At 40.0% G+C, this 20618-nt stretch overlaps 2 protein-coding genes across 6 annotated transcripts in view; one reads left to right on the top strand and one right to left on the bottom strand.

The window, feature by feature from the left end:
* The window catches only part of LOC116876102 (60S ribosomal protein L35a-like), a 40955-nt gene extending 34379 nt beyond the window's left edge, over window positions 1-6576 (top strand). The window contains exon 4 of the mRNA XM_032872142.1: window positions 6566-6576. The gene's annotated coding sequence lies outside the window, so the exon portion shown is untranslated. The remainder of the gene's footprint in view (window positions 1-6565) is intronic.
* Window positions 1-20618, bottom strand: part of PDE1C (phosphodiesterase 1C) — a 495776-nt gene that overhangs the window by 253960 nt on the left and 221198 nt on the right. The gene's annotated exons all lie outside the window — the stretch shown is intronic.

Raw genomic sequence — 20618 nt, 5'->3', positions numbered from 1 at the left:
AAGGCATTGAACTTCTGACAGCGTTGTAGATTTTGCTCTACAAATCTCTACTGCACTTACTTCTCTCTAAACAAATTATGCTCAGCAGAAGTTCCCAGCTTTGAGTGCATTCTCTCCACAGTATTTTTTTTTTTCCTTTTCTTTTTTTTTTTTTTTTTTTTTGAGAGAAGGCAGAAAGGCAGATAAGAGTTAAAGGACAGTGGGGCACCTGGGTGGCTCAGTTGGTTAAGAGGCTGTCTTTGGCTCAGGTCATGGTCCCAGGGTCCTGGGATCAAACCCCACATCAGGCTGCCTACTCAGCAGGAAGCCTGCTTCTCCCCTGCTGGCCACTCCCCCTGCTTATGGTTGCCCTCTCCCTCTCTCTCTCCCCCTCCCACCATTTCAAATAAACAAATAAAATCTTTAAAAAATAAATAAATAAAAGGAGAATGGCATGAAAACACATCTTACCTTGTATAGACACAATTCCTATTTGCCATTTATTAAGCACCTTAGCCATGAGACAAGATACAAATTAGATCCCACATAGGTAAGTGATAAGCAAATCAAATACTTATTCTGTACTTCCGTGTGTCTTTTTTGTTTTCAGAGCTTCCGGAATGCTTGGCTGAAATATTTTGTGCACCAATAAAAGTAATTTCAGCACGTGATTTGAAGTCCAGTCATGTCTTATTTGACATTTTCAGTTTATATCATTAGCTGAGGTCCACTTGATGTCTATCAACAAAACTTAGGAACATTCTTAAATTCACAGAATCCTGGATGTAGGAATAAAATAGATACTATTCAGTCTACTGCCATTAAGGAAGACCATATTACATACTTCTCTCTCAGGAAAAAAAAAATAGTTTACACTCCTTTAAAATACCTGAAGAAGAAAATTCAATACATTTTCTCTTAGGATGTCTCTAGATTCTCTAATAATCAGAGAAATCTTTTTTTTTCATTCCTGATGTTTAACTTAAATATATAATCAAGCTACCCCCAGGGGTCTAATATGTGTTTTTATACTCTCTATCCAGAGCCCCTATTATAGTGTCTAGCACATAGCAGGTGGTCAGCAAATATTTAATGAATACCTATAAGAGAGAGGAAAAAAAAATGAACAGTGAGAGAGAGGGATGAAAAGGTAGAAGAAAGAGCCAGAGGGAGACAGGAAGAAAGGAAAGGGAGAGGAGGAGAGAACAAATAAATACTAAGAAGGGTCAAAGAGGAACTCAGCACTCAAGAAATTAACAACAGAGTAGCAAAGATGTGACATACACATAATAACCATAATTAAAAGCAGAAAATATTAAAGGATCACAAATAAAATGTTGAGGAAAATCAGAAGAAAGCTATATAATTTCTAGATAGGGAAAGTCAGGAGCAAATCAATAGAGGAGATAATTTGAAGTGGGCCTTGAAGAACATAGAATTCAGTCAAGTGATTGTAAGGGGCAAATGTAGTTCCAAGAAGTCCTGAATGTGAGAAATCACGGGGTAATGGGAAATAAAGTGGTTTAAGAGGAGCTTGCAATATGGGATGGGCCCCTTCAGGGCCTTCTTCATACAGCAGAAGTATTAGTAATGATTTAGGAGATCATTTAAGTGAGTAAGTAAATGAATAAATGAACAAATGAATCCACTTAGGCCTGGCACTTAAAAGAAGAATATGAATATGGTTTCTACTATGTATCCACTGATATCAATTGCAAATTACATATTTATCACTTTGTAAAGAATATTGTTGGAAAGCCTTCTTCTACTAAGTTGGATCTACTTGAACAAAAAAAAATGAATGACAAAATTTTATGTATTTCATAGTGTTTGCATGTCATTTTATTTTAATTTCAAGGATGTGGGAAATCAATATGAAATTGATTCTTATTTTCCTATTAGCAAAACTATAATCCACTGTGAGTTTGCTTTTCTTGCCTTCCTTTTTATTTCTGCTTTTGTTTTGTTCTGTTTCTTAACATTTAAAAGCAAGCCCAAAAAGACTTTGCTCCTACTCTTCCTCTTGCCTACCTACTCCCCACCAATACATATACACATTAAAGACTGGCCAACCAATTTTTCAATAAAGTACTTTTCTGCTGGCTTTTGTGGCTGTATTATTTCTATTTCAAAAACAAAACCAAACAAACAAAAAGCCTAAAAAATAGAACATACTTCCATACAACTGGTCCTGGCAGAAAGGTTAACTCTAGAATAAGATGGATAAAACAAAATCAGTATGAAAGCCAGCGGGATTAGTTGAAAGCTTCAACATACAGCTTACAATGGTTGAAATCTCTTCTGACCCATGATGTTCGCTAAAGATTTTCTTTGTTGAAAAACAACCTCAACCATGATTATTAAGCCATCAAACTTCCCACACAACACGATGAGTTTTTCTGTGCTTAAGCTCAAATGAACTTTTAAACATACATCAGAAGAACTTAACCTCTTTTTCATGCAGGCACTCGCACAGAAATGTTCATAACAGCCTTATTTGTAACAGCCCCAGATTGAAAACTACCCAAACTATCTTTCAATAAGCGAATTGTCAAACAAACTGTGGTATATCCATACCATGAACTACTCCTCAGCAATCAAAAACAAATGAAGTATTGATAATGTGTAACTTAGATAAAACTTGAAGAAACTCTACGAGTGAAGAAACAGCCAATCTTCAAAGGATATATACTGTATGATTCCACTTATGTCATACTCATGAAATAACAAAAGTATAGAGATGAAGAACAGATCAGGAATTTGCCAAGGATTAAGGATGGAGGAGAGAGGATGGGTATGATTACAAAGGAATAACATGGAAGTGTCCCATGGTAATGGTACAGTAGAGTCTTTTGATTGTGAGGCTCATTACACAAAGCTACATGTGACAAAACTGCATAGAGCTTCACACACGGGCAAAGAGTTTATGCATAACTGATAAAATCTGAATAAACTCTATGGATTGTAGTAATGTTAATTTCTTGTTTTGGAGATCATACCATAGTCATGTACCACTAGGAGAGACTAGGTGATGGATACACAAGACTTCCCTGCACATTTCTCCATAAACGCCTATGAGTCTATCATTATTTAAACATTACAAGTTCTTAAAGTATATGGTCAATGTATATCAGTACATGTCAGGAGGTTTATCTCTACTAAAATATAAATACTGAGTGCAGAAATAAGCTATAAAACATATGCTTTTTTGAAGAAAATACGGGTGAGAGGAGAAGGGAGGAAGATGTGTAACATCCCTAGCAGATCGAAAATTGCTAAGGGGCACCTGGATGGCTCAGTTGGTTAAGCATCTGACCTCAGCCCAGGTCATGATCTCAGGGTCCTGGGATCAAGCACTGCATTAGGCTCCCTGCTCAGGGGGGAATCTGGTTCTCCCTCTGCATCTACCCTGGTTGAGTTCTCTCTCTCTCTTTCAAATAAATAAAAATCTTTTTAAAAAACTTTTAAAAATTGATGAAAACTTGATTTGAGGAACAATTTACAAAGTTGTCTTAAGCTTTCAATATACCTTTTTACAATGGGGACACATACAACCTAATAAGGTAGTTCTGCAAAATAAAGAAGCATATATGGTATTTAGTCAGAGCTGGGACTCAAGAAATATGGTGGACCCTTGAACAACATGAGTTTGAACTGCACAGGTCTACTTACTATTTTACTACTTAAAATCTTTTTTAATAGATACAGTACAATTCCATAAATGTATTTTCCCTTCCTTATGATTTTCTTAATAACATTTTCTTTTCACTAGCTTACTTTATTGTAAGAATACAGCATATAATACATAAAATTAATACAAATATGTATTAATTGACTGATTATCAGTTAGGCTTCTGGTCAACAGTAGGCTATTAATAGTAAAGTTTTCAGGGAGTTGGAAGTTATACGCAGATTTTCAATTCCATGGGATGGGTCAGTGCCCCTAACCTCCATATTGCTCAGGGATCATGTGTATTAATTTTATTTCCAATGAGCAAAAAGAAAAAGAAAAAATTCTCTATGCTTTTATTCTTCTCTCCTTACTCTCTTATTGCATGACCTTCCTGGAAAATATTATTTCTTCCTCCTTCAACAACCATCAGAGACAACAAAGATTAAGCATAAAATCAGAGCTCATTTCATCTAGGTGCATCTGTTTTAAGGAGACCTAAGTTTAATTGCTAAACCAGAAAGACACAGTTCTGTAAGCTCTCAGAAGCACAGGATCCCATATACAGTTCAACCACAGGGCTGAAATGTAGCATTTTAACAAGATCCTGCTCAAAATACTTATCACTCAGGCTCTCTACAGAGGTCTCTGTCCCAAGATAATTGCAATTTCACTTCTCTCAGTGCATATAATCCCCCCACCTTTTGTTCCTTTTAGTGAATTGTAATGACCTGGACAGATGGCAAACAGGCCACGAGGAAAGTGATGTCTTCAAGTACCAGCCCAATGAGGGAATCCATCCAGGAGGTTTAAATGGAACAGTTGAGCAGGCCAAGAACCAGTAAAGCAGGAAATGGTCCCAGAATCAGCTGTTAGAAGCCAGAATGCAATGGATCCTCCCTGACCTCAAGGGTCAAAGCAGACAAGGCAGAAAATGGGCAGCATGCTAAGAGTCATCTTCATATAAAGTTACCATCTTTTCAGAAAACTTTCTCCCATCTCTAAATGTGTCTATCTATTTACATTCATCTGATGCCAGACACCAAAAACAGAGTATAAGAGAGAAGTCAAGCACAAGGACAGCCTCAAAGCCAAGGCGAGGGTCCAGGGGGTGGAGAGGAGGTGGAGGTAGGAAACAATGGTGGCGGGAATTAGCAGAAACCAATGGGGCATGAAGATGGTAATTAGAAGCATGTATGTATTCACGGCTTGAAGACATCGCTGAAACAGCTGCCTGCTACCACTCAGAACATGAGGAACTGATCCTAGCAGGGCTGGCTGAGGCTTCCAAGATAGGGCAGACAACCAGAAGGCAGAAGGGCAGTGCCAGGGAGAGGAGGAATAGCAGCTTTGGGTGAGCCAATTCTCACAGTGTCAGAAATAAGGCAGAGCCATGAGGTAGGTCTGCCACGGGTGGGATTTCACTACAACAGGGAGAGGACAGTTAAGGTCAATTATTGGTTGACGCGGATTGGCCTGTCCACGATTACATATTCAGCACCCATGTCATAGATGCAGTTCCCAATCTGTACTTACAGCCAAAGGTCACACACAGTCAGGATACAGGCCCCCACTCCACTGCTCTGTTCACAAGGAAGTACATTCTCTTTTCGATCTTAAGGAGGAGGATCATAACACCTACCTAGTTGTGTCTTTTCAGGCCAACCAAGTTCTGGCAGCTTCTGTTTCCTTGTAATACTGTCCCAGGAATTTGCTCCGCTAATCAGGGCCCTCCATCTGACAGCTGGTTACACAAGCTGCTCTTGGAGAACAAAAGCTACACGTTGAGGTAACCGATATCTCCCTACATGCGCACAAACATTCATTTGTACATACACACACACACACTCCTCCCAATATAATTCAGAAACCATGGTTAGAATGAATCCACATCAAATGGAGCAAAGACTGTCTCCAGCTCAAACTGAGCATTCCCACTTTTCCCCTTGCCAAGTGCATAGCCTGTGTTCTCCTTATGTTCACCCACAGAGCAGAGCTAGCCACAGCTTGCATGTCAGACGAAGTGTTGGTGCCCCATCTGGTCTGCATCTCCTCTCATCCTTCGATAGCCACCACAGAAGGGACTCGCTGTCCATTTCAGAACATCAAGAACATACCTCAGTCCTCTAAGAACAGTATTTTGCTGGGACAAGAGAATTCCAACTGAACCACACTCACTGATCTGGGCCTATGAAAGCAATCATCACCACCACACACCTAGTGGAACAGCCAAAATCCTGAACACTGACAACACCAAATGCTGGCAAGGATATGGAGCAATAGGAACTCTCATTCATTGCTAATGATAATGCAAGATGGTACAGCCACTTTGGAAGATGGTTTAGAAGTCTGTTAAAAAACTAAACATACATGGGAACCTGGGTGGCTCAGTTGGTTGAGTGACTGCCTTCGTCTCAGTTCATGATCCCAGAGTCCCAGGATCAGTCCCGCATCAGGCTCCCAGCTCCACATGGAGTCTGCTTCTCCCGCTGACCTCCTCCCCTTTCATGTGCTCTCTTACTGTCTCTCTCTCAAGTAAATAAATAAAATCTTAAAAAAAAAAAAAAACTAAATATACTCTTATCTTATAACTTGGCAACCATGTTCCTGGGTATTTACCCAAATGAACCAAAAACTTACATTCACAGAAAAACCTGCACAGAGATGTTTATAGCACCTTTATCCATCATTATCAGAATTTGGAAGCAACAAGACATCCTTTAGTAGGTAAACGGAAAAATAAACGGTGGTACATCCAGATGATGGAACATTATTCAGTGCTAAGAGAAGTGAGCTATCAAGCCATGAAAAGACATGGAGGAATCTTAAATGCATTTTACTAAGTGGAAGAAGTCAATCTGAAAATGCTATACACTTTACGATTCCAACCATATGACACTATGGAAAAGATGACACTATGGAAACAGTAAAAAGGATCAGTGGCTGCCAGAGGTTGGGGGAGGGCGGGATGAATAGATGAAACACAGAGGATTTTTAGGGCAATGAAATTACTCCATATGAATGGATGTCTGTCATAATGCATTGTCCAAACATGGAAGGACGTACAATGCCAAGAGTGAACCATAATATAAACTATGGACTTCGGGTGATGTTTATATATCAGTGTAGGTTCATCAAGCTGATGGTGGGGAAGGCTGTAGGTGTGTAGGGGCAGGGGCATTTGGGAATTCTCTGTACCTTACACTCAGTTTTCCAGCGAAGGTAAAACTAAAAAATAAAATTATTTATTTAAAAAAAATCTTCAGGGACTGACAAAAGCCAAGCCAAAAATATTGACATGCAGAATTAGTGGTAGAACGTGTGTGTGTGTGTGTGTGTGTGTGTGTGTGTGTGTGTGTGTTTGAATAGTTATCAAGTTACAACAATCCAAAGAAATGCTGTCTTTACCAAAATGGGAAAGGGTAAGACTCCAAATATGTCACAAATGAATGTAACTGCCTCAATTTTCTTTGCAAAGGCAAAGAAGCTTATCAAAAATGGTAAAGAGGCTAAAGTAAGGAATTTTTATCAATCAAAAATCACAACTCTGAATCTCTATCAAGATGAGTCTCACTGTTATGAGCTGCATTATAATCTACTACAGAAAAACTTCAAAAAGAAATTGTTTTTATCTGTTAGGCTAATGTAGTGATTACCATTTCCTTCAATTCTTCACTTCGTGTTTTCAGAGCAGCAAAAATCTGATATAATGAGTCTTACACTGAAACCGTATTAAATCTTCAAAACCAATCAGAAAAAAAGCACAGGCAAGTCCTCTTGGGATTTCAACTTAATCATCTTTGGGGACTAAGGGTAGGATCAGAACTTAAGTATGTCTTTACCAAAGAAGGGAATGCAAAAGTAATTCTGGCTAGGGACAGTTTTCCTCCTGGTTCCCAGCTACGGCAGTGTTGTCCAGTAGAAATTTACTGAGAGTCACAGGGGGCATTTAAAATCTTCTAGTAGCTACATTTTAAAACAGTGTATCTCACTACTTATTTAAGGTATCCCAATGTTTATCATTTCAACATGCAGCAGTGGTTGCCACATTTCAAGGATTCAATAGCCACTTGTGACCAGTGGTTGCCATATGGAATAGCAGAGATTTTGGACTTTCAGTGTAAATCTAAAAGATCCCATGCTTCCCCCTTCTCAAATGTTTATTTATTAATTCAAATGCACTTATTCAATCTCTTCACATATCTTATTATTCTTGCTACTAGAAGTCCATCAGAGTAGGGTGTCTTGGTCCAACTCCTGATTTCGGCTCAGGTCATGATCTCAGGGTCATGAGATCCAGCCCCTCGTTGGCTCAGAGTGTAGTGAGGAGTCTGCTGGAAGATTCTCTTTCTATGCCCCTCCCCTCATGCGCACTCACATTCTCTTTTTCTCCCTCGCTCTCAATCTCTCTCAAATAAATAAATCTTTTTTAAAAAAAGTTTAGCATAGTAAGAAGAGCACTTAAGTCACCCCTTCAATATGTGCAAATCAATAAGAAACAAGTTTAAGATCCACGTTAATGTGAAAACCAGCTCAATCTCAGTTTTATTATTGTTGTAGTTAATTTTATTTCCAGTTCATATCCTTCCCATCCTGTTTGGAAAAACAAAGAATTTTTGATCCCAAGTTGATCTTTAGGATTCAAAGTAATTTTGTATATAGTTCTGTTTTTACAATGATCTAAAGATCTTATAGAAGCAGAATAAATCAAGAAATAATATGTGAGATGCTATTTGGGGCCTGCAAAAAAAAAAAAAAAAGTAGAGGGAGGTGAAGTGAGGAGTGGGAGGAGACGAAAGATGGAATGGAGGAGAGAAGGCAGCGGGGAAGGGGGCAGATATCACAGCATTTCACAGAAATAAACTCAAGGAATCAAGAGTTTGAGAGCAAGATTTTCACATTTAATGACTTTTACCCAAACAGGTAATGGGACCTAGATTTAAATAATAATGTAAATGTTATAAAAGGGATTTTCAAACTGATGAACACCAATTATATGCACCAATACCTCTGAAAAACTAAGAAAGCACAGAGTTTAGCCATTGCGATTGTGCATTTTAAAGACGGTCCCTTAATAAACACTATAATGGGCCTTCTTATTTGATTGCAGCATAACTCATCATAGCAAAGAACTGGAAACAACAAAATGCCTACCATTAGGCAAGCAGCCCAATTAACTACGACTTAGATATATTATTAATTTTCTAAAGAGATAAATTTTTAGGAGCTAACAAAGATTTCCAAGATATGGGGGCATATGGGTGGCTCAGTCAGTTAAGCATCTGACTCTTGGTTTCAGCTCAGGTCGTAACATCAGGGCCATAAGACAGAGCTCGTGTTAGGATCTGTGCTTGATGGGGAGTCTGCTTGAGATTCTCTTATTTTCCCCTTTCTTCTCCCCCAACTTCTGTGCTCTCTCCCACTCTCTTTCTCTTCCTCTAAAATTAATAAATAAAATCTTTAAAAAACCAAAGATATGACTGATTGAAAAAGCAAGTTGCTGAGAAATACATATTATATTAAATACATACACCCCATACTGATAATAGTTATTAATATCTCAGGAGGAACCTGGGATCAGGATAGGTGGAGGGACAGAGGGAGAGTTAAAGGAGACTGAATGCTTTAGCTTTCCCAGTAATATTTCAATTTTTTATAGGGCAAATATATTCATATTTTACTTGTATAGAAAAAAAAAGAATTTTAAATCAAAAAGGCACACTCTCAAATGTGTTTATCCCAAGTCAAAATTTAATGTACTGGAACCAACCACACTCACACTTAGGTATTTGTGCTCGCCTAAGAAAAAAGCTTTTCCCACCATATCTGTGTAGATATTTGAACATGGGGATATGTCCCTGAATACAGAGAAGTAGTTCCTTTGAATTGCATATTTTTTTAAAAATTCACATCTCCAAAAATCTTCTCATGTAAACCTGAACACATTCATATGCTTCTACTTGTGTATGACTCAAGGTCTTGGTAATACTGTGAAATAAACATAAAATGGAGAAATCCACTGGATGCTGAGCTTGATGCAGGATTGCAACTATGATTCACAGCTCCTCTTTGTCTTTGGCTAACTTTATAATAAAACTGATTAAGAATTTATAAAATAAACACAAACTGTGTTAGATGCTATTGTCATTTGCTACATAGACCTCTTCTACCCCTATGAGAGGTTTTCTCAATCCCACTGATGTTGGACTTGGCCATGAGACCATTCTGCCCACAGGAGTGTGAGTCATGACATGTACTCCTGAAGCAAAAGTGTTAAAGTTGACCAAGTGGTTTGTCTCTCTTGCTTCTGTCCTAACCATAAGAGGCATAACCCCTATAGCCTTTGAGTCCTTTGACAATTCTGTAAATTGTAGATAACTGATAATAATACAAAATAATTCTTTTTTTTTTAAGATCTCATTTATTTATTTGACAGAGAGAGACCAGTAAGAGAGGGAACACAAGCAGGAGAAGTGGAAGAGGGAGAAGAAGGCTTCCTGTTGAGCAGAGAACCTGATGTGGGGCTCGATCCCAGGACCCTGAGATCATGACCTGAGCCGAAGGCAGAGGCTTAACAACCGAGCCACCCAGCCACCCCAATACAAAATAATTCTTGTCTACAGACATGCAGATACATTCTGTCTGCTAGGGAGGCAGTCAACTTCCCTCCTGCAAAAATCTCTGCCCTCCATTCGCACCTTTCTAATCTATGGGTCTGTTCTTTGGATGACCATTTGAACCAGTTGAAGAGACTGTCTTTTTTCCACTGTATATTTTTTCCTGCTTTGTCAAAGATTATTTGACCATAGAGTTGAGGGTCCATATCTGGGCTCTCTACTCTGTTCCACTAGTCTATGTGTCTGTTTCTGTGCCAGTACCACACTGTCTTGGTGTCATGGCCGGCGCAACAAATCGACCAGGAACGTGAGGGTAAGAGGATGAAGAAAAAAACTCGAGAAGCAGAGAGATGGGGGCAGGAGGAGCACTGAGGAGGATGTCCAACAGCACTAAGTTTATTCAAAGCATTAAGGCCATATATATAGTGATATTACAATAGGAGAAGCAATACATCTGTGTCTAGTTAAACAACCACAAGTTCCCAATTAACTATAAGCAGACCTCTTGACGCCAAATGGCTGATACCAGTACAATTGTTCTGTATTGATACAGCAAACCTGAAAGTAAAGTATGGGCTGTACTAGGGCAGCAAGGACCAGCCATGAGCTTATGACCCCAACCAAATTGTTCTCATTTGTTTAGCAAGCATGTGGGAAGTCACGTAGGCGAGCGCACAACACATAGCACAGACCCTTTCTCAGTGCTACTCAACTTTTCCCGTCCTAAACCTTTTGTTAGGTTATTCAGACTTTAAAGGAGGCACAAGTCGGGGCCTGGTTTGGTCCTCATCTCAAGCCTTATTGCGGCCTCCCACATCTTGGTGATCACAGCTTTGTAGGAAAGCTTGAAATCAGGCAACGTGATGCCCCCAGTTTTGTTTTTCCTTTTCAACATTTCCGTAGCAATTCAGGGTCTCTTCTGGTTCCATACAAATTTTAGGATTGTTTGTTCTGGCTCTTTGAAAAATGCCAGTGGAATTTTGATCAGGATGGCATTGAAAGTATAGAAGGCTCTGGGTAGTATAGACATTTTAACAACGTTTATTCTTCCAATCCATGAACATGGAATGCTCTTCCATCTTTTTGTGTCTTCTTCAATTTCTCTAATGAGTGTTCTGTAGTTCCTCAAGCACAGATCCTTTACCTCTTTGGTTAGGTTTATTCCCAGGTATCTTATGGTTCTTGGTGCTATAGTAAATGGAATCAATCCTCTAATTTCCCTTTCTATAGTTTCATTATTAGTGTATAAGAAAGCAACTGATTTCTGTACATTGACTTTGTATCCTGCCACATTACTGAATTGCTGTATGAGTTCTAGCAGTTTGGGGTGGAGTCTTTTGGGTTTTCCATATAAAGTATCATGTCATCAGTGAAGAGAGAGAGTTTGACTTATTCTTTGCCAATTTGAATACCTTTTATTTCTTCTTGTTGACTGATTGCTGTTACTAGGAATTCTAATACTATGTTGAACAACAGTGGCAAGAGTAGGCATCCTTGTCATGTTCCTGATCTCAAAGGGAAGGCTCTCAGCTTTTCCCCACTGAGGATGATATTTGCTGTGGGTTTTTCATAGATAGATTTTATGAAGTTGAGGAATGTTCCCTCTATCCCTATACTTTGAATCATTTTAATCAGGAACGGATGCTGTATCTTGTCAAATGCTTCTTCTGCATCAATTGAGAGGACCATGTGGTTCTTCTCTCTTCTCTTATTGATTTGTTCTATCACATCGATTCATTTGCAAATGTTGAGCCACCCTTGCATCCCATGGATAAATCCCACTTGCTCATGGTGGATAATCTTGTTGTAACCTCTTATCCGTTCCTTTGTTAATGATGAATTAAATAAAATCTTATTGGGTTATGGACATTGGGGAAGGTATGTGCTATGGTGAGTGCTGTGAAATGTGTAAACCTGACGATTCACAGACCCCAGAGCTGTAATTCAGCTGTAATAACAGAGCTGAAATTCTAACTCAGGTCTAGCTAACACCTTCTCCACAGCGTCTCAAGGGTAACATTCTGAGAAAGGAGTAGTTGGTGTGGAATTGGAGATCAAGAAATCATAAAATATCAAGGTAAATTTCCTCTCCCATATGAGGAAACTGAGGCACAGAGGTATAAAGATCTTATCCATGTTACATAGCTTATTTGGGGTAAGGACTAGAACTTGGGGCTCCTGACACTTAGGCTAGTGATCTTGGATTCAAGAAAGAAATTGAATTTAACCAGAGCCTTGATGTATAAGTAGAATCAACGACTTAAGCAGGACACAGGGAACAAAGGCAAGGACACGGCATTTAGTATATCTGGTGTGAAGAACGGAAGGGTCCTGTTCCAACCATAAGGGTCCATGAGCATGCACACGGGAGGAGGCATAGGAATGGGAGGAAGCAGGGCAAGGAGACCCGATTCAGTGTCACAGTATCTGCACTGAAGAGCCAAAGCCATAGGTCTGTAATCCAGGAGCAGCACTGCTTGGAGGAGAAACAGCAAGAGATTGTGAAACCAGTTTTCTACTTTCTTGGAAGTCAAGCTATTAGTTGCAGGCTGCTTGACCTTGACCACAACCCTTCACCATATGAGCTTGCTGCTTCACCTGAGGCTGAACCAGATGACATCTGAGATTCCTTCTAGGGCCAAAGCTACAGCAATATCAAAGGATATCCTCCCTCTTAAATTGATCGTGGTAGTGTAGAGTTCTAATCATGTGTTGCAGAAATCCACGATGCCACCACTAGTGAGAAAAGCCATGTGCTATCCTGGAAAGAAGAGGCTGCAGCAAGGGTTTGACTTCATTCGTGTTTGGGGGGGGGGGGGCGTCATTGGGCGGGTGTTGGAGGAGCTTTCCTGAAGAGGAAAACAAAGTTATTTGTTGTCACTCCACTGTCAGGTGGTGTCCCAGATCAGCAGGTACTTCACAACAGTCCCTGGCTGCTTTTTCCTGGTTAAATATGTCACTCTCAAGAATCTCTCACACCCTGAGAATTTTCCCAACTCTTGGCCACCTGGGCCTACTCTGGTCCTCACAACTCCAAGGCAAGAATCAAGGTCTCAATGGATCCATTTACTGCTGCAGGAGTGGAGAGAGACAGCCCCTGATAGGAAACAGGGCATTTATTCCCGAAAGAGAGAAGAGTGATCAGACTGGATGGTACATAACAACTCTACCTAGAAGGAATGATGATTCCTGATTCTCTTATTATAGATTAAAATCTACCACCCCCTAGTCACACACTGCATATTGAAACCAATAAACATCCACACAACAGTGGCCTCTCAGGCACCTACATGCCGGCCTATGGAGCCTCATTATTCAAAGGGCCAGGGACCAGGGGCATCAGCATCACCCAGTAGAAATGCAGTCTCAAGTTCCACCCCAGACCTACTGGATCAAAATTTGCATTTTATCAACAACATATTTAAGGTGATCACAGCCAAGTTTCAGAAGTGCTGTTTGCAGAGTTCCCAGGAGCGATGCAGCAGGAAAGCATGTGTACACAAAGAGCTAACGAGTGAGCAGAGAGATGCAGGTGTGAGAAGACCAGCCCATGAACTGGAAAATACAAACTCCATCAGCAACACAATTAATTCAGAAGGTGACTTCTCAAAACTCATCATCAACTGAGATCAACAAACAAGGCTACATCTTCCCATGGTGAACTGAGAACTGAATCCACAGGGAGGAGGAGGAGGCAAGAGAGGAAGGGTAAACTCTGTCTCTACTGTATTCTAACAGAATCAAATAAATGTCAGGTCGCCAAGTGGTCCTAGGGTGCAGGATGCTCTGGGGTGAATGTGCTGTTTCTTTGTGACTCAGCCACAGATGAATGAGCTTAGAGAAAAGGGAGAAGCAAACCATGGAACACAGCAAATGACAGCTTCATCTTCCATACCCTGGAACTCAGTCAGTAGTTTTAATGAACTCACAGTCTGGAAGGCAGGGTGAAGAATGGATACGCATATGGAATACGGAATACATTTGCATTTCATGCTGCCCTGTGCCTGCGTCAGAGAAGCCCAATTCCTTTTGTTATCAAAGGGATGAATATCCTTCCTCCTGTCAGCACTTGGGAAAGAAAAAAAAAAAAAATCTTGCTTTCCATTACTAGTGCTATCTACTGCAAATTCCCAAAGAATGCAGATCCTCAGGGGTTTATTAGAGTAAGAAGTGATTCCCTAAGACACAGGCCACTCCCACTACTTTGTGTTTACCTTCGAACCACATAGGCAGGCAAAGGCCAAGGGCCCTGGGCCTTCACTGTGACACTCTACCATGCTCTTCCTCTGTGGGCCATTTCTTTTGATTCGATCTACCCACCTGAGAGAGGTTCAAACAACTTGCTTCTAATTTAGGTTGGCAGAAAACCCCAAGACTCTTGGAGAGTTGTTAAGTTATCCCTAGAAAAAAACACACATTTGAATTTACTAATGCATTTGGGGTAGACGTGGACACTCAAATATATCCATAAAAGGATATAATTTATGCCCGTATTTTCAGCACCCACTGATCACCACCAGTAATTTTCAAATTATGGGTTGCTACCCATCAGTGGGTAATAAAAACAGTTTACTATGTTAATAGAATAGAATATGAGATATCAGGTTTAATTACTCGTGGTGAGATAAACTTTTATTTCAGTTGTGAGTGTGTGGGGGTGTGAGCATGTGTATGTAAGCACACACTTAGTCACAGTATAAAATCGTTTCTTATCGTGGGTCACAGTGGGCAGAAAAACCACTTGCTGATTTAGAGCACCTGGAAATCAGCCTCTTGCAAGAAAAAAAAAAAAAAGAGGAATCTTAGGGAGAGAACTGGAAAAACTGGTTTCCTCAATGAACTTCTAAAAGCAGACAGAAAGAGAAATCAAGTCCTCCTGTGGCCCCACAGATGGGACTGGAGCTTCTAGATACTCCCCCCCACCACCACCACCTCAATTATACTTGATCACAAGGCACATCTCATCAGAGATCTCACAAAAAGGAAGAAGTGCTGATTTGTGCCAGCACAGATCTGTGCCTCGGACAGAGATGCCAGGCTGGCATTCTGCCATCCCTGAGCAGCATAAGAAACGGCTGAGCAAACTGGAGATCCTTCCCTTTGGTACAGCTTTCATTAAGGTCTTCATTCTCCACAAGGATTATTTTTCCTTTTCTCCCCCAGGTATGTTCGAGGTAGCCCCTAGTCATCATCAGTTTCCGATGCACAGGTAAACTAAACAGAGGAATTAAGCAAATGCCCAAGTCACCTGTATCAGCATGACTGAAACCAGCCCTGATGATGGACTGTTGTGCAAGCACAGTTACAACCCCACTTTGTCACCATCCTGCCATCTCCCAGAGTCAAAGAAACAGGCAGGACAGCAGAGGACTTCAGTGCCAAACTGGCCTCAGCTGAAACTAATTTCTACTATTTTCTGACCTTGGGTAAATGCTTGTGTTCTCTAAGACTTTTTTTTCACCCATAAAATAGGAACAACAAAAGCACCTACACCACAGGTTATAGCAAAAATTAAATAAGATAAATGAGGAAAGCACTTAGCCTAGTGCCAGGAATACAATGACTATCATGTATTATCTTGTACCATCATAGCTATTATTATTATCATCACAGTCATTGTGATTTCTAATCAAAGTTTAATGTCTCCTCGGCCTAGTTTATGTGCTTGTTTTGAGATCTATACCCCTGGTATGGATTTAAAAGTTTGAGAATAAAGTAATAATATTTTGTTATTAACTCTTTACTGTAAATGGCTTGTATAATGATGGGCCTCCAAGCTCAATGCTCCAAAGAAGTTCCCATTTTCCCTGGAGAAACAAACACCATAATGCTTCTTCCTTTGAACAAGTTGCGAAAAGCCAGAAAATCCATGCATGGGAGAGTTTAAATCTCTGAAGACCCAGTAGTGCAAAATTCCAACGGGATCAGCCCATATCTGTTCTAGTATGTAAGTACATTAGCAGAGGGCGGTTCTGGCCTCTCACAGCCATCCACACCAGCAGCTGCTGTGGAAATGGAAAAAGCAGCCCCACATTTCAGCCATAATGTACCTGGTCAATTGTGAAATCCGACTTGAAGGGAGAGAAATTTCATTTTGACCCCATTTGGTAATGAGCACGAAGAGCGGCCTGGACTCCAAAGAAAATGCCAGAGAGGGGGTAGCTCAGAGAAAATTCAACCAACTTAGGCAGTGGAATAATGTTCTCCGAGTGCCAAGCAGGCCTTACTGCCACCTATTATAACAGTATTTCAAAACAAGGACTTCTCAAATCCCACATAGTTTGCTTCAAAAATGACTTTTCCTTCCATAAATGGTGCTCCTGTGTCTGAGAACCACATATGTAAGAAACAAGGACAAAGGAGAAAGCATCTAAGCCACCAGATCAACCATATTCACTCATCCACTTGCTCTGACATAGTCATCCTGGATTTATTAGGGAAACAAAAAAATGATTAAGAGGGTCTTTTATATGAAGGAGTTTATGGGATGCTTAGGGAGACGAACTAACTAGAATCCAGTGTGATAACACTATAGGCATAGACAACACAGAGATACAGAGGAAGAACTATATAACTTACCGGGAACTGTATAGCTTAAATATCTATATTAGAAAGATGAAAGGTTTAAAGTAAATGCTCTATGTTTCATCTTAAGAAGTTAGAAAATTAAACCCAAAGTAAGCAGGAAGAAAGAAATAAGAGTAGAAAGCATCAACAGAAAAGATGAGAGAGAAAAGTTGGGTTTTTTAAAACATTAATAGGTAATAATAAACAAGTGGAAAAGACTGAAAAAAATAATGAGCCGAAGCACAAATTACCATTATTAAGAATAAAAGAAGGAGTATCACGGCAGATTTTGCAGAAACTAAAAAGATGGTAAGCAATATCATATCAATGAATATCACAATATAGATAAATGAACAAATTTTGAGAGAACTTACCAAGAATGACCCAAGGAAAAGAGAAAATCAGAGTACCCCTACACCCATTAAGGCAGTGATTATCCAAATGTGGTTCTGTAAGGACCTATTTTACTGTCCCTGCTCCCCTTCCCCCAGGGGACTTAAAAACAAGTCCCAGAAACCAGCTCCAGGCGTGAAGGCCAAGAAAGACAAGGCTGTACCCACCTCGAGTCTAGCCCTGACATAAGTACGGCCATCTTGGCAAAGCAAAAGCTGGCACCTTGCACTGTAAGAGTGGGTTAGCGTAAGAATGGCCATCCTGAAGGCCGGGAAGCCATTTTACTGAGCGTCCCTAACCAGCCCACAGGGCGCACATAACTTGAGATAAGAGAAAGCAGCTAAAACCTAGGAAACAACTTAATCATATACCACCAGGGCAGTTAGGTGATGGCGCTACAGCGACCAAATGTTGAAGAAAAAACAAACAGTTAACTTGCAGAGATCACAATCCTGCTAGACCAGAATCTCCCTTGGTTTGCAAATGTCCTGGTTGATTTACAACAAAAAGGCCATCTTTTCAATGACCCATTGTCCAGAGACAAATGGCTCAGTACCTCGAGGCCAAAGGTCGCCCTCCCCACCATAAAACTGTAGGAGGCTGAGGCCAAAGGAAATGTAATTAAGGTGAAAATTCTTCTAAACCTAAATCTCACTTAACCCCAGCGTGACACCGGGGTGGCAAAAAGTTAAACAAAGTTAAACTGTCAAAGTGGGGCGCAAGAGATGTATGTAGCTATGAAAAAGTGCCTTGAAAATGCTATATAAACCCTTGACTTTGAGTGCTCGGGGTCCTTGTTGAAACCCGCTGCGCTGGGCAGATACTTGGACCCCAGCCAGCTGGAAATAAACCTCTCTGTGTGACTTGCATTATCTAGAGTGTTCTCTGTCTAATTGAGGGGTGGTCAACTCCGTACCCTAACAGTTCCTCAGTCTAGCAGCATCAGCAACACCTGGGAACTTTGAAATGGAAATCCTCAGACCTCATCCCAGATTTACAGAATCAGAACTCTGGGGGTGAGTTTCACCAAGCTGTGTTTTAACAGACCTTCCTGGTGTTTCTGATATCATTGGAGAACTTTGAATATGTTTGAATATGTTCTTCCTACAAGAAGCCCAGGCCAGGCCCAGATGGTTTCACTGATGAATTCTATCTAACATATAAAAGTGAAATATAAGAAAGTTGATAAATAGGGGTGCCTGGTGCTCAGTCAGTTAAGCATCTGCCTTTGGCTCATGTCATGATCCCAGGGTCCTGGGATAGAGTCCACCACTGGGCTCCCTGCTGAGCCAGGAGTCTGTTTGTCCCCTACCCCTCCTCCCTCTCATGCTCTCTCTCTCTCAAATAAATGAAAAATAAAATCTTAAAAAAAAAAAAGTTCATAACAATGGTTACCTGGAAACAGAACATGGTTAACCAATGATTTAAAGAAACTTTGCCTTTATCTCTAATCTTTTGATTTTTTTACAATGAAAATGTATTCAGAAATTATTTAGGTAATTAAAATAAATAAGAATACCTAAAACGGAAAAAAAAAAAAAAAGAGCAGCCTTATAAAAACTGAGAAAATAGAGAACAGAACATTTTCCATCATTACTTCTAATCTCTACTCTCTTACAAAAGATATAGGAGATTCTTTTTTTATCTGCCTTTTTTATTTGAAGTAGTTCTTGGTTTCTTTGGGATGAGCCATTCTAACAGGCAAGTGGTCCGCAGGGTCCAGATGGCCACAGTACATGCCTTCAAATAAAGAGAAATCTTTATTAATTGTCTCCTTTGCTTTGCTTGCAGCCCTTAGAGAAGTGATAACCTACTTCTCTGAGCAGCAGCTCACTACTATTCATGACACACCCCTAGGAGACCCATAGCATACTGATCCTGCCCTACCCTTGCATACCAAAACCCACTCAAGCCAGAGCAGAGACTGGGACTCAGATAACAAAAGTTATTAAAATCAAGTATCTGCTCCTGTTACTCCTTCTAAATAAATACTCATAAAAACTTTCCATATCTGGCTATTTTCTCTTATTCACCCTTAAATCTCAGCTCAGGGTCTTCTCCAACAAGATTTCTTGAGTCCCCAAACTAAGCAGAGCACTCCTCTGTACCTCTATGAAAAACCTCATATTGAAATAACCTGCCTGGGTCCCTCTCTCTCTCTCCCATTATGTCCTTGGCTCCTTGAGGGTAGAAACCACATCTTAGTCCTTTTATTTTTATTTTTTAATGTCTCACAGTGCCTGACCATCATCCAGCTGATACTCAGTAAGTATACAGTAAAGTGAAGAGTCTAGGAATGAAGTCAGACAAGCCAAAATCTATACCTACCAATAAAACATGCTGATTTTATTTTATTCAATACTTTTGGCAGAAGTCATTATCTTTTTTATATACATTAGAGCGAGAAAGAGAAAGTGGGGAAGGGGCAGAGGGAGATGGAGAGAGAATCTCAAGCAGACTGAGTGTGGAAGCCCACGCAGGGCTTGATCTCATGACCCTGAGATCATGACCTGAGCCAAAATTAATGGCTATTAATTTTAATTAATTTAATAGCCAAAATTAATGGTTATTAATTTTAATTAATTTAATTTAATTAATCTAATCAAGAGTAGGACACTGAGCCGGTGCCCCAGAACCCACTTTTAAAACTAAATATTCTAATTTGCTCTTCATTCAACCTCTGAATAGTATTGTTAATGCAACCATGTGGACTAGCTTTCATTTTGCAACTTGACTTCCTCTTTTAAATCTCTGGCAGGGATGGTAGGTCCCTGCCCCCTGACATGGACATGGCAGGACATCTTAAAAGATAAATACAGGGGCCAAGAGAATAGCAGAGAGCAGGTAACACCTAGAATCTTTGACTAAACAGTTGAATTCCTTCTTTTAGGCTCTTTCTAGAGACCTGTACTTTATCTTCACAACTTTATGAATCGTCCTGAAGCACAAGGCAGATTCTCCCACCTCTGTCCATAATTTGCCGGCACCAGTCCAGCTACTCCTTTGACTAATGAGATCCTGAAGAATTAATCTCCTGTACAAGCAGAATAAGTCCTTGAGGGAGGCCAAATATTGCAGAGAGTTAGCAAGGTCTCATTCTTTATTATGAGGAAAAGTCTCATTCAATAGCCATTAATTTTTATAGGGAGGGAGGCATTATATTAACAGCTAATATTTATTAGGCACTTATTATATGCCTAGAACTGGGTCATCTACCATACATACATTGTGTCCTTTAATCCTTATCAACAACCTTAAGAGTTAGGAACAATTAGTAGCCCACACCTTGAGAATATGCATACTTATCAAGCTGAAATATCACAAAATTAAGGAGGGGTGGAAATGAGATTTACATTGAGGCCATTCAGACCCCAAAAGCCATGTTCTGAGTG

This window comes from Lontra canadensis, unplaced genomic scaffold, assembly GCF_010015895.1.
Source record: "Lontra canadensis isolate GAN:19392208 unplaced genomic scaffold, GSC_riverotter_1.0 scaffold2, whole genome shotgun sequence".
NCBI lineage: Eukaryota > Metazoa > Chordata > Mammalia > Carnivora > Mustelidae > Lontra > Lontra canadensis.
This window is presented reverse-complemented; position numbering and strand designations above follow the sequence as displayed.